This window comes from Tupaia chinensis, unplaced genomic scaffold (genome assembly GCF_000334495.1).
Source record: "Tupaia chinensis unplaced genomic scaffold, TupChi_1.0 Scaffold000548_1, whole genome shotgun sequence".
Taxonomy (NCBI): Eukaryota; Metazoa; Chordata; class Mammalia; order Scandentia; family Tupaiidae; genus Tupaia; species Tupaia belangeri.
In genome coordinates this window covers 499,161-510,072 of record NW_006160060.1, presented here as the reverse complement: position 1 = coordinate 510,072, position 10,912 = coordinate 499,161, and positions in this window count along the sequence as shown.

Sequence of the window (10,912 nt, the reverse complement as noted above, 5' to 3'; positions counted from 1 at the left end):
GCCTGCCCGGCGCGGGCCAAGGGGCCGCGCGCCGCTGTGGCTGCCTGGAGCCGGAGGCCGTTCCTACCTGTACGAGCAGCCCACGGTCCAGACGTGGAGCGAATGGCGAGTTGGAGAGCTACTTTTACCGAATGACCATGTTCTGTTGAACGTGTTGTATAAATATCTAAGAGACGACTGCCACCGATTGCACCACGAGGACCCATCAAGTGTTTTCAAGCGTTCTTGTTATGGAAGTATTCAAACACGGAAAGATGAATGAACTGTGCAATGGCCTTCCGTTCACCTACGACCCAGAATCCGTGTCTGTAATTACTGTTTTGTCAGGTCTGCGTTACCCCGTTATCTGCACGTCTAGCCCTTCCCCTAGCCACCCAACTATCTTATTTTGAGATGAATTTGGGACAGTCGCAGTCATCGATACACTCACTCCTAAACACTGTAGTGCGTGTTTATCATTAACTAGTATTTCTTTTCAATTTCGTTTTGTTTTAGTTAAAGCATACTTAGCATTGTGAAGTATGCAAGTTTTCTCTCTATTCGTGATAGAGCACATGTGTGTGCTTGAGAGAGTGACAGAGAGAGAGGAGCACCCTCCACAAGGCTGGGTCATGCCACGATCCTCCAGTCCTCCAGCCTGACAGGTCTTGGGCACTGGAGCATGTGCCAGGTGTGCTTCTGTGACTCAGGCTAACCTGGCTGGGGATTTGAACCACCCTTGCCCTGTGGGATCCAGCTTTTATTGAGCTGTGCATTACTGCTGCACCACAGAACCAGTCCTATGAATTTTAAGTAGACCATTCAGTGAGTTTTGGCAAATTAATACACCTGTGTAACCCAAAGCACTAACAAGACATAGAACATTACCATCACCTCCAGAAAGTTCCTTCATGCCTCTCCAGGGTGTGTGCGCTCGACAGAGAGAAGGAGAAATCACCCAACCCCAGGGGCTATGGCCACAGCCTACAATCCCTTCTCCTCCGTTCTTCTCTTGGGATTTTGGACATCCAGGCACACGTGCATGGTGTGTTTCAGTCTACCAGGTCCAGGACTCATACTGTGGTCAGCAATGTGGAAGTCCAGTGCCTTAACTACTATGCCTCCTTCTTCCTCTTCTTTCTTTTCCTCCTCTTACTCTTCTTCTTTCCTCCCGCTTGCCCTCCCCCTCGTTTTTTCTTTCTTTTCAAAGAATTATTGGGGCCAGGTCGCAGGTGACGTGGTGGTTGAAGATGCTGGATTCCCACATGGTCCACCATGGCTTGAGTCCTGGACTTGGCAGCTTGCTTTCTCACTCTCACTCTGTTCCTCTCTGGTCAAATTAAAACAAACAAGTGTTAAATTAAAAAAAAAAAAGAAAGAAAGAAAAAGAATTGCCATTGTGTTGGCAGCTGCTGCTGTGCCTCTGTCGCTCTCCAACACCAGCGCCACCTCTAGTTCTTCAAGCTCCTCCGAACAAGGGGGGACAAGTGAGGAGGTCTCTACACCATGGCTTGTACAAAGCAGACAGCCCCCAAATCCACCGGTGGTAAAGCACCCAGGAAGCAATTGGCTGCAAAAGCCACCTGCAAAAGTGCGCCCTCTACTGGAGGGGTGAAGAAACCTCATCGTACAGGCCCAGTACTGTGGCACTCGGTGAAATAAGATGTTATCAGAAGTCCACTGAACTTCTGATTCACAAACTTCCTTTTCAGCATCTGGTGCAAGAAATTGCTCAGGATTTCAAAACAGATCTGCGCTTCCAGAGCACAGCTATTAGTGCTTTGCAGGAGGCAAGTGAGGCCTATTTGGTTGGCCTTTTTGACGTTACCAACCTGTGTGCTATCCATGCCAAATGTGTAACAATTATACCAAAAGACACCCAACTAGTATGCCACATTTAATGTGCTTAAGAATCCACTATAATGGGAAACATGTCATTCCCAAAAAAATATTTTTCTCTCCTTCCTGTTATTGGTAGTTCTTTTTTTTTTTTTTTTTTTTGAGAGGCTTTCGCTATAGGGCGCGTGCGCTCGCCAGACAGAGAGAGACAGATAGACAGAAAGCAAGAAATCACCCCCCCGGGGGGATGGCCACACCGCAATCCCTTCTCCTCCATTCTCTCAGGATCTTGAGCACGCACGCACATGTGCCTGGCATGAGTTTTAAGCCACCGGGTCCAAGACACGAACCGCGGTCGACTACGTGGGAGTCCAGCGACATAGCCATTACGCTAACTGCTGGTCCCCTGTTATTGGTAGTTCTGAACATTAGATTTTTTTTTTTAAATGGAGACAAAAGGTACTTAAGTATATGATTGCAATTGGAAAATGGGACAGAAATCTGGTATTGGCAGTTTTTTCAATTTCATTTATGTGTGGGTTTTATTTTATTTATTCATTCATTTATTCTAATTTGACCAGAAACAGAGAAAATGAGAAAGCAAGCCACCAGGTCCAGGACTTGAATCGTGGTCAGCTATGTGGGAGTGTCCAGCACCTTAACCCCCACACCACCTGCTGGTCCCCTGTGTGTGGATTTTTTTTTTTAAGTTGGACTCATAGAACCAGAGACTTTTTTTTAAAATATTTTTTAATTTTATTTATTCATTCATTCATTTTTTAGTTTGACCAGAGAGAGACAGGGTGACAGAGAGAGGAAGTGAGAAAGCAAGCCACCAGATTCAGGACTTGAACCCTGGTCAGCCATGTGGGAGTGTCCAGCGCCTTAACCACCACAACACCTGCTGGTCCCTGTGTGTGGATTTTTAATATAAATACGGGAATGTAAAGTATTAATGCAAGTCAAAATGTTTCGTTGAACATGTTTCAGCAGTTCAACTTTATAATGATTATAAACAAACCTGTTAAAATTTTTTGGACAATGTTAGCATTTGGATTTCTTTTAAACAAGTAAATTTTTTATTGATAGAAAAAAAATAATTATCGGGGCCAGCAAATGGTGTAGCAGTTATGTTAGTGAACGCCTACGTGGCCAACCACAGTTTAAGACCTGAACCTGGTGGCTTTAAAATCACACCAGACACACGTCCTCTCATACTCGCTCTCCCCCCCTTACCCCTGGTGAGTGCTGCACCCTAATGCAAAAAACCTCTTTAAAAATTGTTATTTATTGGGACCAGCAGCTAGCGTAATGACTACGTCGCTGGACTCCCATGTAGCCAACTGCGGTTCGCGTCCCAGACCTAGTGGCTTAAACTCACGCTGGTCCTGTGTGCATGCATGCCCAAGATCCTGAGAGAATGGAGGAGAAGGGATTGCGACGTGGCCATCCCCCCTGGGGGGTGATTTCTTGCTTTCTATCTCTCTGTCTCTCTCTTTCTGGTGAGCGCACGCGCCCTATAGCAAAAACCTCTCCAAAAAAAAGAAAAAATAAATAAAATTTTTATTTTACTTTTTCGTTAATTTTTTTAAAATTTAACTTTATTTATTTATTTGGTTTAATTTGACCAGAGAGAGATAGAGTAAAAGAGAGATAGAGAGAGGGGAAGTGAGAAAGGAAGCCGCCAGGTCTGGGACTTGAACCATGGCTGGCCATGTGGGAGTCCAGAGTCCTTAACCACCATGCCACCTGCTGGCCCTTATTTATTTTACTTTTTGACCAGAGAGAGAGAAAGAAAGTGAAAAAGCAAGTCACTAGGTCCAGAACTTGAACGTGGTCAACCATGTGGGAGTCTAGCGCCTCAACCACCCATGCCACCTGCTGGACCCACTATGTCTTCTTAGTTATAGTCATTCGAAAAGATGTATAGTGATATCTCATTATGGATTAACTTAGGATTTCCCTAATAATTCATAATGTTGACTGTTTATGTATTTATAAATCCTCTGTGTTTTTGTTTTTGAGAGGTTTTTGCTATAGGTTGTGTGCGCTCACCAGAAAGACAGAGACAGAAAGTGAGCAATCACCCCCCCCCCCACCCACGGCGGTCTATGTCGCAATCCCTTCTCCTTCATTCTCCTCCTGGGATTTTGGGCATGCATGCACACGAGCCTGGCATGCGTTTAAGCCACCGGGTCCGGTACTCGAACCACAGTTGGGACTCGAACTGTGGTCAACCACATGGGAATCCAGCGACATAGCCATTACACCATGGGCTGGTCCCTGTTTGTTTTTGTTTTTATTGCCAGAGAGTGTATATGCTCATGCATGTGCATGAGAAAAGAGGGAGAGAGAACTCACTCCAGTGGATCATGGCCACATTGCAATTCCTTTTCTCCTCCATTTCTCACTTCCATCAGGATTTTGGGTACACACACACATATACATGCAGTGTATTCCTCAGGCTGCCAGTCTGGGAATTGACCATAGTCAGCTGCCTAAGATCTGGCTCCCTTTTTATTTTTCCTAAGAGAGGTTTTTGCTATAGGGCACGTGTGCTCACCAGAAAGACAGAGACAGAGAGACAGAAAGCAAGAAATCACCCCCCGGGGGGATGGCCATGCCACAATCCCTTCTCCATTCTCCTCTCGAGATTTTGGGCACACACCCACACATGCCTGGCATGAATTTAAGCCAAGGTACAGGAGTCGAACCGCAGTCAACTACATGGGAGTCCAGTGACATAGCCATTACACCAACTGCTGGTCCCAAGGCCTGTCTTCCTTAATAGTTAAGCTACAAGACTGGCCCTGTGTTACCCACTTTGATAAAATTTTTTTTTAGAGATTTTCGCTATAGGGCGCATCCCCCCCAGGGAATGGCCACACCACAATCCCTTCTCTTCCATTTTCCTCTTGGGATTTCTGGCACACACATTCATGCACCTGGCTTGAATTTTAAGCCACCGGGTCCAGGACTTGAACGGCCCTCAACTATGTGAGAGTTCAGCAACGTAACCATTATGCCATTTGCTGGTCCCCCCCCCCCTTTTTTTTTTAATTTGCCATAGGGTGTGTGCACTTACTGGAGAGAAAGAGAGAGAGTGAGAGGGAATGTGCAGACGCACCCTCCATGGGGCATGGCCATGCCACAATCTCTACTTCATTTTTCCTTCCTTTCAGGATTTAGGGCATGCACACACACACGCCTGGTGTGTTTTTCAAGCTCCCAGGTTTAGGACTTTAACCAGACGGTTGGCCATTGGAATCTAACTTTCTTACCCACTATTCCACTAGATGGCCTTGATTCTCTATTTGATATGCCTTTCCTTACATCAGTTGTATACTATCTTGGTTATGCTAGCCTCATAGTAAATTTTCTTTTTTGGGGGGGGCGGACGGAGAGGTTTTTGCTATAAGGCGCGTGCGCTCACCAGAAAGATAGAGACAGAGAGACAGAAAGTGAGAAATCACTCCCAAGGGGGGATGCCCACACCGCAATCCTCTCTCCTCCATTCTCCTCCTGGGATCTTGGGCACACATGCACATGCGCCCGGCGTAAGTTTAAGCCACTGGGTCCAGGACTCAAACTGCGGTCGACTATGTGGGAGTCTAATGACATAGCCGTGATGCTAACTGCTGGTCCTGTTTTCTTTTTAAATAATATTTTATTTATTATTGTTATTATTCAATTTGGAGGGAGAGTAGAGGGAGAGTGAGAAAGCAAGTCACCAGGTCCAAGACTCGAAATTTAGTCAACCATGTGGGAGTCCAGCTCCTTAACCATTATACCACCTACCAGTCCCAAGTTTTATTTTTGTTTTTTAAGAGATTTTTGCTATAGGGTGCATGTGTTCACCATAAAGACAGAGACAGAAAGCAAGAAATCAGCCCTAGGGTCGGGGGGAGATGGCCATGCCACAATCCCTTCTCCTCCGTTCTCTTGTCAGGATCTTGGGCGCACATGCACACGTGCCCTGTGTGAGTCTAAGCCACAGGGTCTGGGACTCGAACCATGGCCTATTACATGGGAGTCCAGCGACATATCCATTATGCCAACTGCTGGTCCCTTAAAAGAATTATTTTATTGGGACCAGCAAATGGCATATGGTTATGTCGCTGGACTCCCATGTAGTTGACTCCTGTTCAAATCCTGGATCCAGGACCCAGCAGCTTAAATCTCACACCAGGTACATGTGTGTGTGTGCCCAAAATCCTGAGAAAAGAATGAAGGAAAAGGGATTGCGGTGCGGCCATCCTCCGGGGACGGGGAGTGATTTTTCACTTTCTGTGAGCACATGTGCCCTAAAGCAAAAAACAAAAACAAAAAAACACTTAAAAAAGAATAAAAAATAATATAATAAATAAAGTTAAATAAAATACTTTTTTTTTTTTTTTTTTTAATGAGGGTAGGCCAAGAGGTGGTGTGGTGGTTAAGGTCGCAGTTCAGGTTCCGGAGGACCTGGCAGCTTGCTTTCTCACTTTCCCTCTCTCCTCTCTCTCTCTCTGTCCCTCTCTTCCATTCTCCTCTCGGGATCTTGGGCACACATGCATATGTGCCTGGAGTGAACTTTAAGCCACCAGGTCCGGGACACGAACTGTGGTCGACTATGTGGGAGTCCAGCGACATAGCCATTATGCTAACTGCTGGTTCCCAATAATTCCTTTTTTAAAGAATTTAATTTAATCCTTAATTAAGTTAATATTTTTCTTCAATTTTGCTATAAGACATGCATTCACCAGAGAGAGACAGAGAATGCAGGCTGCCAGGTCTGGGAATTGAACCACAGTTGGCCATGTGGGAGTCCAGAACCTTAACCACCACACTACCTGCTGGTCCAATAGAGTTTATTTTCTTTAGTCCTTCTATGTTAGAAATACTTGACTTTGTGGTAATTATTCTGTGTATACCATAAAGTAAAGAGAAAGTTATTAAAGAGCTCTCCCTTGGCCTCTGACCAGGCGGAGGCCAAGGGACCTCACCGGAGAGTGCAGAATAAATTACGCTGGTTTTATTAAACCCTAAAGCCTTACTCTGGTATTTTTGTCTTTGCTGCCCTGACTTGGCCACCACTCCCAAATCAAACCTAACATCTGGCGCTGAAACCCGGGAGGGACTGGATGCCTCTTGGTTAGAGCCCCTCCATCGGACCTCTCATGCGGTCATTGGGCTGGGAAGAGAACATGCATCCACCATCGCTCAAGTGGCAATTAACCAGATGTTCCTGCACCCCTACGCATCCTTTCCCCATGACCCTCCAACCAGAGGGCCCTAGATCGATGCCCCTTAATAGCCCAAACCAGCCAGAGCAGCTGTCACCCCTTATCCCTTTAAGATCGGAATGTAAGGTCTGGGGGAAGGGAAAAGAAACATGGTGGAAACATTCCCACAGGCAAGAACTTTCCTGTTGTCCACACCTGGCCTGCCATCACCAATGGACTTTCCAGCCCTTCAGCATTTGGTGCACCCGCTAAAGTTGAACAGAAAATGCAAACTTCATTGGCCAGACAAGGACCTGTGGGGACCACCTATTGGACAGCAGCCCTTTAAGAACGAGCAGCACTTGGGGGACCAGCAGTTAGCATAATGGCTATGTCGCTGGACTCCCATGTAGCCAACCGCGGTTTGCGTCCTGGACCTAGTGGCTTAAACTCACGCCGGGCGTGTGTGCATGTGTGCCCAAGATCCTGAGAGGAGAATGGAGGAGAAGGGATTGTGGCGTGACCATCCCCCCTGGGGGGTGATTTCTCGCTTTCTGTCTCTCTGTCTCTCTCTGTCTGTCTGGTGAGTGCACGTGCCCTATAGTGAAAACCTCTCCAAAAAAATAAAAATAAAAAAGAAAGCAAGAAGTCACCCCTCGGGGGCATTGCCATGCCACTGTTTCATCTTGGGCACATACACACACATACCCACTTTGTTTCATGTGGCTGGATCTGGGACTTGAAGTGTAGTTGGTCATGTGGGAGTTTAGTGACATAACCATTATGCCATCTGCTAGTCCCCAATATTTAGTGTTAACATAAGACTATTCAGTGGGACAGTGCCGGAATTTGAGGATTAATCAATATAACCAATAATAGAGATAATTACTATTGGGAGTATGCATATCCTCATTTTGGTTTTTTTGAGAACTTTCTTCACTTATAATATGGATGAAGGAAGTCTGGCCAATGGATTGGTGGGCAAGGAAGCCTATCTGATAGGGCCAACTACACAGTTTGAATCCCGGACCTGGTGGCTTGAGAAAATTGCAGGGTGCATGTGCATGTGTGCCCTAAATCCTGATGAAGTGGAGAAAAGGAGGAGAAGGGATTGCAGTGTGGCAGTGTGACCACACCTTGTTGGGGTGGTCTTTTTCCCTCTCTCTCTCTAGTGAGCATACCCTCTCTCTCTCTCTGGCAAATTGAAAAAAAAAAAAACATAGATAGACGTATCTTGTTAGATCAAAATATAGAGTTGTTTGGTTGTTATATGAAAGTTCAGACAAGTGAAAGGATGCATGCAGAAACTACTATCCAAAGGACGGGAGTATGCCAATTTTCCACTTATTGCCTCAGCTGTGATTAACTTTCCCTTGCTTGCTCTGCGAAAATAGAGGTGAATCCTGTAGGCACTTGTCTTACAGCAGGCGCAGTGTTCAGCTTTGCCAGTAGAAAGCTGGAAAGTCACTGGAAAGGAAGGGACTACCCAGTTCTCATGTGAATTCTTTCTCTTCTTGCTCTGCTGTGTGGCTACTAGTGGCATATACAGGGGCGTACAGTTGTACTCACTTTCACCAAGTTTTGGGGCCATCTTGTGGATAGCTTCTCATGAGTTTTGTTATTTGCTTGTTTTTGGTTTTGTTTTTAGTTTTGCCATTGGGTGCATGCACTTGTAGGGGGTGGTGGTGGCAGGGGAGAAATCCCCCCTCCCATAGAGGGGATGGCCCTACTGTAAACTCTTCCATTCTCCTCTCAGGATTTTGGGTATGCTCATATACATGCCCAGTGTATTTTTCAAGCAGCCATGTCTGGGACTTTAACCAAATGGTCGACCACATAGGATCCAAGCACGTTAACCACCGGCCCACCTGCTGGCCCCTTCCAGTGAATTTTAGTAGCATCCCCATTGGCAAATTCCCAGCGAGTCCCACAGGCACCTCAGTAGGTTTTCCAGCCTCAGCCCCTCAGCACTTTGGAGGGGATGCCTTCCTGTCCTCCAATTTCTGCTCAGTGACTATGGATCACTTCTATCACACCCAGGATATTTAACTGAATCCCTCAGGGTGCTATGCTGATTATAGCTGAACTGACCTATGGTGAGTAAGTACTCCAGGACAGAAGCTCTGAGACCATCGTGAGGGTGTGGGGAGTCAGGTGAGAGGAACTGTTTTCTAGGATGGTGGCAGTAGAGAGAACAGATCTGCTGATGAATCCAGCAAGGGTGTGAAGGGAGGGGGGGTGTCTTGCTGACTCTTAAGGACTTTGGCCTGAGCCCAGGAAGGTCAGGGCAGAGTGTTTTTTACACACTCACGTGGCAAAAGGGCTGGTGGGAGCATCTCCTGTATGTGGGCCCCTGGCACAAGCCCCATTCTATGGGTCAACCCAGCAGCACCTCCTGTGTCCCTGCAGGGGCAGGGCATGAACGAGGATAACCATTGCAAGACACCTGCAAATGCAGGGCATCTCTCTTCTCAGTTGTAGGGCTGACTTTGTCCTACCCTCACTGAAAGTTCACTCGGTGGAACTTGCCACAAATCCTCCCTTTAGGATATTGAGGGGAATGCGGCTTAGGGGCCAGATCTTTTTTTTTTTTTTTTTTTTTTTGAGAGGTTTTTGTGATAGGGCAAGTGCGCTCCCTACACAGAGTCAGAGAAACAGAAAGCAAGAAATCACCACCTAGGGGGGGATGGCCATACTGCAATTCCTTCTCCATTCTCCTCTTGGGATCTTGGGTATGCATGCACATGCGCCCGGCGTGAGTTTTAAGCCACTGGGTCCGGGACGTGAACCACAGTCGACTACATGGGAGTCCAGCGACATAGCTATTACACTAACTGCTGGCCCCAGGGGCCAGATCTTTTGTCAGAGACTTTCTACTATAAAATCCCCTGAGGGGTTGCTGCAGACCGGCTTCTGGTGCCCAGATGGCGGCACAGGAAGAGAGGCACATGGGGAAGTCCAGGTGTTACCACGCTCTCAGAAGGGAGACCCAGGTGAGAACGAAAATGGCCTTCCAGCGCCCTCTAATGACAAGGCTCGGCAGCCTCAGCTGGTAGAGACACAAAGCCTGAATCCATTTCCTGAGCCTACTGGTGAATTTGGAGCCGAGGGAGTAAACTGATAACTGGTATGAACATTTAGACATACTTTTTCCAACATATCCTCAGGGTTCACAGTGCTACCTGAAATAAACTCATTTTAGAGATTAGTTTGGGTTAAACCAAACTAATTCCAACAGATGTTAAATAACACCTATGTAACGTGCAAAAACGCTTTGCACACGCCTGCGGGGCACCTGGAAAATGTCTGGGCGCTGCCTGCTTGGACACTCCCCGTCCATTTAGCAAACAGGTGAAGGGCGACCTGCTGAGGAGTACAGGACACGCCCGGGTGCCCCAGCAAGAGAGGCCCTCGGCAGAAACCCTTGGTCAAGCTTTGTGACCCACACAGGCCATGGGTGGGGTCGTCCCCTTACGGAGACTGGGTTGTCCCCTAGCAGAAGTTGTATAAAATTTAGTTGGGACCGGCAGTTGGCATAATGGCTATGTCGCTGGGCTCCCATGTTAGTCGACCGTGGTTCAAATCCCAGACCTGGTGGCTTAAACTCACGACGGGCGTGTGTGCGTGCGTGCCCAAGATTCCGAGAGGAGAACGGGTGATTTCTCGCTTTCTGTGTCTCTGTCTCTCTCTCAGTCTTTCTGGCGAGCGCATGCGCCCTATAGCAAAAACCTCTCCAAAAAATGTTTTTTTTTTAGCCAATACCGCTAGCGAAAAGGAGACGCAGCCCGGCCAACCCCGAGACCCCAAGCCGCCGAGGCAGGCGCCCCACGCACTGCGCCCGCGCTCCCACGCCGCGTCCCGGATCGCTCGCAGGCTCCGCCCCTACCCCAAGC